Below are 6,265 nucleotides of genomic sequence, written 5' to 3' on the forward strand. Positions count from 1 at the left end.
ATCTATCTATCTATCTATCTATCTATCTATCTATCTATCTATCTATCTATCTATTACTTGTCCATATTTTTGTTAGTGCAAGTAAGTTTCCATAAAATTTTTATAATACGTTTTTGCGTATCTGCGGATGTTGTTGCTTCTGTTATTGTTGAATAAACCAGCAGTGGCAACATTTTGCTCTTTTTTATTTCCATTTTGGCTGCTGACATTGTGCTTTGTTGTGGTAAAACTTATGCAAACCACAGGTTTTTCCAATTGAATCTGAATGTAATAAAAATTCAACACACACTTATGTACATACATGCATTCATAAGCTAACATACGCATACTCATATCGGATACGACTGAAATACATACAACGGTTTTTTTTTTCTTTACAAATTTTGTTTTGTCAGGAAAAATAAAATTTATTTCGAGTGTTGCGATTTGCATTTATGGCATATTTTTTCCTTCCATTTTTTTTCAACTTCCATTCCGTTTATCCATTTAGTTTACTCATTTTATTTCCTTTTATTTAGATTTGCTTGTTTTTCATTTTACAATTGTCAAAAGGTTTTTTTTAGGATGAAATTTTATTTTGAATTGATATTTTCAAGTTGTTTATGATGAAGCTTTTTGTTTACATCGTAATACAGTTTAAATATGTAATATTTAATATGCATTTTTTGTGGACTTTATAAAAAATAGTAAAAGTTAAATTTAAAAAAGATATATATTAAAATTTAAATGGATTTTTATTAAAATCCTTTGAATATAATATTTATTTAAATTAAACATTTTTCATTTATTTGTTTATTTTTCTTTTTCTGTCTACTGCCGTAATAATATTGCTGTCTGTATTTAAAAACGATTTACAAACTGTAACCATTAATCAATTCATGATTGAACTTGCAAAATAAATAAAATCCATTGAAATTGAACATATTAGTTTAAATGGTTTGTATCGTGTATACGATGTGTACTATTGTAAATCAAAATTGTGGAAAAATATGAAAACAAAAAACAAGTTTTTGTGTATGCTAGCAGCTCGGCGATTTATCCACACATGCCTGTCTGGCAGCAGTATCATCAACAAATATTAAAAATACATCCGGTTATTAAATTGGCATAGTTGGCATAGGATGGTCAGGCAAGGATCATTGTTTGGCACATGGAGCTAGTTGATAAGTAATATTGAAATATTTATATTTTGAGAATTGACAGAACTTTTATGTTTTGATCTTTGTTTAATGTCATTTCTGTTTTTCGTTAACAGAATGGCAAGTTCTCTTTATAACAACCACTGATTTGATGGCCTTTCAAATATGTCTGTATCTGAAAAATTCATGTTTGTTTTTTTTTACATATTTTTCATGTTTTTTTTTACTAAAATAATTGCAGATTTATGATTACTTGTAAAAAATGTACCGTGTTTATAAAACCAATAAAAAATTACACAAATTTTATTTAAATATTTACTTTTGTGGCTTCATGTGTGTGTCTTTGTTTATAAAAATGCCAGCAATGTTTTTGCGCAAATTGTTAAAAAAAATGTATTTGTAAAACAAAAAGTAACATATTTGAATTAAATTTAAAATAAATAAAAATAAAATTTGAAAAATTTAAAAAAGACATACTTTTGCTCGATCAATATAGGTGGGAAATTTCGACTCAAGTGACCTAAATTAAAAAATCGATTTAGATGGAATTTTACTTGCACCAAGGTCAGTACTGGTAGGTTTTAGGCCAGTACTGGTAGATTTTTCAGCTCTATCGGCCAAGAACTGCCCGAGTTAGAGGAGGTCAAAGTTGGACATTTTGGTCATATATGTTTTTCTCTCAAATGAGTGCAACTTCTCATCTATTGGTCTAGTAGACCAGACAAAAATTTTCAGCTCTATCGGTCAAGAGCTGCCGGAATTAGTTAGAAAGTTAGGCTTAAAGTGTTCTTTATAAATGAGTGTAACTTTTTATATATTGGTCCGTAGCTGTTTCATCCAAATCAAGCATATATTTTTCTACATTCTTCAAATTTAATTTGAAATTATTGTACTCCTCGTTTTAAAAAATTTTGTTATTAATTTAAGAACACCAAATTAATTTTTTTTTAATTTTGCATAGAAATTGTAAATTTTCTTTCATTTTATAACACATGTTTCTATAAGACCCGAAAATTGGCTTCAATTTTTCACATAAATATTTTGTATTAATATTTACTTAAACATCTTTCAATAAATTATATTTAAGATCCTCTATAATCGTTTAAAAAATATTTTTATTTTTTCCTTTACTTGCTCTAGCTATTCATCGTACACTTATCCTAATTGCTGTCTTTTGTTATTGAAGTGTTCTTTCGCAAAAAGAGAGCTCTCAAAAATTGTTAAAGTTTTTAAAAAAAGAGTTTGCTTTTAAATGGCAAGTTGAGTGTTGAATTAAACAGGATAAATTTATTTACGCAAATTTAAACAAAAAAATATACAACAGTTTAATTAAATGTGAAAACGATTTTTTTAAGAAGTGTTCAAGGTGAAGAAGGAAAAAGTGTTTTAAGCAAACATATTATTTCACTTAATTTATAACAATGAAAGTTTGTGGAAAAGACACATTTCAATTAAAACAAGTAGGAAAGTATAGTCGGGCATCGACGACCATATTATACGTTGGTTGGTTATCGTTGTAGCTCATAAGCAGAGTCAAAGGGAATCCGTTTTCACATCAGCATTTCTATCGCCAGATATAGAATTGTATGTTATTGGATTCAGTCTGTAGCCGTAATAAATGTCATTTAGTAAAGATCCAGATATTGAGAATTGTTTCCCTTAGCAGCTAGAGCAGGGCAATCACTGGGGAAATGTAAGACCGCTCATTCTTTTATTTGCAACTGCGACATTATTCATTGTAGGGGGACTCGAGTGTCATGTTATTACTGCTATATGCAGACTACTATAGGTTTTAAAGTATCGTCTATCATAATAATTTGGCACCTTTACTTGTTGCTACTGGAATGACATTGGAGATAGCAAGTTCATCTGTCTGTTCATATCCATAATAGTCCATATGCGCATGGTCCCAAAGAGAGATACCATAAGACAGATATCCCAGACTTGACAGATCCTTCTTGCATTGTCTGACTAATAGGGAGATGTTAATGTATGAATTTAAAGGAATAAGTGCGGTTTGACTGTCGACATAAAATGCTATGTTACCACAATTATTGAGATCGTATAGTATCTACTCTACAGGCTAACATTAAAGCAAAAGACTACTGTCGTTGGGATGACTATGAGAGAAGATACTTATCCAGCTTTTTCACAGAAGACATCACAACTGACACCGCATTTCGTTTTCGAACTTTTTGTAAAGTTTCTTGTGGTATATTCATTTGGTAGGTTACGCCATTCACTCCTAGAAGAAACTCTGACTTTGGAGAGTCATATATGAATGTCTATGTATGGGGTAAAACAGTCGGATGTTGATGAACTGATCCTCATAAAAGGAGGGATATATATTGTTATATAAAAATTATGTATGCTGAATTTCATCGAAATAATAATGTTGATTAAGATTTAAAATTTAAACGTTTATAGTTGAATCATTACAAAAATTGTCAGTATCATTTACGCATATGTTACGTATTTGTGAAGAGATAGTAGTATATTCGACCAAATCGCAAGGATACTTTGTATAAGGGCTAGTTGAAATAAGCTAAACTATTTTCAACACGCTTCGTCCGTGTGCAGAAAGTACATTTTCTACAACTATTATATCATTAAAATATATTATTTGCACAAACAGATAGTAGGATAAACGGACAGATTCACATGTCTTAATAAGTAGTTCTAAGTATATAAATTTTACTTTATGTTTTTGTACGTTGCAAATGTCTCATAATACCCTTCCCACTATGAATAGTAGTGCAGGGTATAACTACAGATAATTGTGAAGATATTGTTGTTATTTGATTTTTTTTAATAAAAACAAGCATGAATGTATAGCGTGTGTGCTAAATTATATCCAATTATCTTGAAAATTGCACAAGGTTTACATGGACAGCCAGCAAGACGGACGGACGGACATAGCTTAATCGATATGATTCTAAGCCGATTGGTATACTTGAAGGTGGGTATACAATATACCCTCCCGACTAAAGTGGTGTAGGGTATAATAATTTCATTTAAAGTTGCTACTTCTACTCTTTTAAATATATACTTTTTAAATAAACAAATCATTGTTTAACAAACTTTGATTTTTCCATTTTTTTGAATTCTTTCATTAATTTGTTCATTATTAATATTTACGTATACTTGTTTTAGAATTATACTGAATTATATATCACTCATACGTTTTCACATGAAAAAGAATTTACTAATTATAGCATATTTTTAGGATGCGCCATAATATTATCGATAGCGTATACTTTATATTTGTGTATTTATATTCGATTCTTGTTACTTATACGCCATGTATTTTACACAGTGGAGAAATCAAAAATTTAAAGTATTTTTAACAAAAATCTTAATTAATCTTTATAAAGTATCACTACTTATAGCTAAATTTTTAAATTAGAAAATAAATTCATGTCAATTCTAACTATTATTTTTTTGTTGACTAGATCAAAATAAACTTTTCTCTCCACCCTCGTTATGGCGCACAGATGAATTACTTATTGTCTGATTATCAACTTAATTAATTGCCATCAAAAGTTGGAAACTAAACACAAAGAACTGAAAAGTCATAGCTAAAATCGTTGAATAAAAAATGCAGTCAATTACAAAGGATAGTAGCATTATAATGGAAAATAACAAGCAGAAGAAAGAAGCATATAAGTTTAGTTAGGTATGCGAGACTAAAGGATGGCCTACACTTAATGTAAATAATTAAAAGTAATTTAAAGAAAGTGGCACGATTTAAAATATTAAATTAATCAATGAAATTTACTAAAGGTTTAAGTTTTTAGTTAAATTTAAGTTTAATCATAAAATTAACATTGGCTTGTGTACCATGAATCAAAAATAAATTGTTTATTAATTTTAAGCAGTTTAGTTTATGGCAATTCTTAAGTGTTACAAACCTAAACATAATTGTATTATATTTTCTGTAAAATAGTGATGCAATATGAAAAAAAAAACTATAGACAATAAAGAAGGGAAAATTATACCAAGAATATGTAACAAAAAATTACAAAAAATCTAATTACATTTTTATTAATTTCTCTGAACACATTGTCTATGTATATACATATAATAAAGTGTTAGGGGAAAGTGTACACAGCAAAAAAATTGTTGCAGTTGTAAAACTTTGCAAACGTTTCTTATTTTTATTCTAATCGTTGATATATATTATAAAAATAATTTCTTTTAACAGAAATAAAAATGTAATAATTTAAAATATTTTAACATTTCCCAACTTTTCTCTAAGTGTTTCAGATTGAAACACCAAACAAATTGCCAACTTTAATGAAATATTTTAGTTTTTCTCTTATTATAAGTACCAGCATTTTTTTCATTTTGCTGTTACAAATAGTTAATTGGAGTGTGTTATATTACTAGTACTTGTTCATCTAAATTAACTTTTGAAGTTGAATGTACTTCAATTTGGAATCTAAGTGCAATCCTTAACATATGCCATGAAATTTTAATTATTTTGACGATAAAAAAAAACAAGTTTGAGCATGTAGCTTACTAAGCAGCTATTAATCGTTGGCAAAATTAAGAAAGGGTCACAGTTTTAAATATGACTAAAACTACATAAATTTTGTTAATGGTTATGAACTAAAATTTTAATGTTTTTTCTATAAATGTCCGTTCTTTTAAACGACTTTTGTTTTATAAAAATTTAATTTGCTCTTTATCGAAAGACAATGAAATTCTGAGAAAATATATATACTAAAAATTATTTTTTTATAAAATATCCAAAAGGAATATCAATGATATATTTCTCAAGTCTTCTTTGACTTCAAATATTTCCCGGAGCAGAAGCTGCTTACACTTTGAACTATTCATAAGAAAGCTCATACTAGGTTGAAAATATTTTTAGGTTTAGGGTAAACCACAAGTTGAAAAAATTCAATTTTTAATAAAATATTTAATTAGTAAATAAAAGAACTAACCAACGAACCATTTAATTTACAAACAAACCATCCAACCAACCAGCCAACTAACCAACAAACTAACTAACTAACTAGTTCTGTTCTAGTTCAGTTCTAGTTCAGTTCTAGTTCAGTTCTAGTTCAGTTCTAGTTCAGTTCTAGTTCAGTTCTAGTTCAGTTCTAGTTCAGTTCTAGTTC

The sequence above is a fragment of the Lucilia cuprina genome, chromosome 3 (assembly GCF_022045245.1).
Source record: "Lucilia cuprina isolate Lc7/37 chromosome 3, ASM2204524v1, whole genome shotgun sequence".
Taxonomy (NCBI): domain Eukaryota; kingdom Metazoa; phylum Arthropoda; class Insecta; order Diptera; family Calliphoridae; genus Lucilia; species Lucilia cuprina.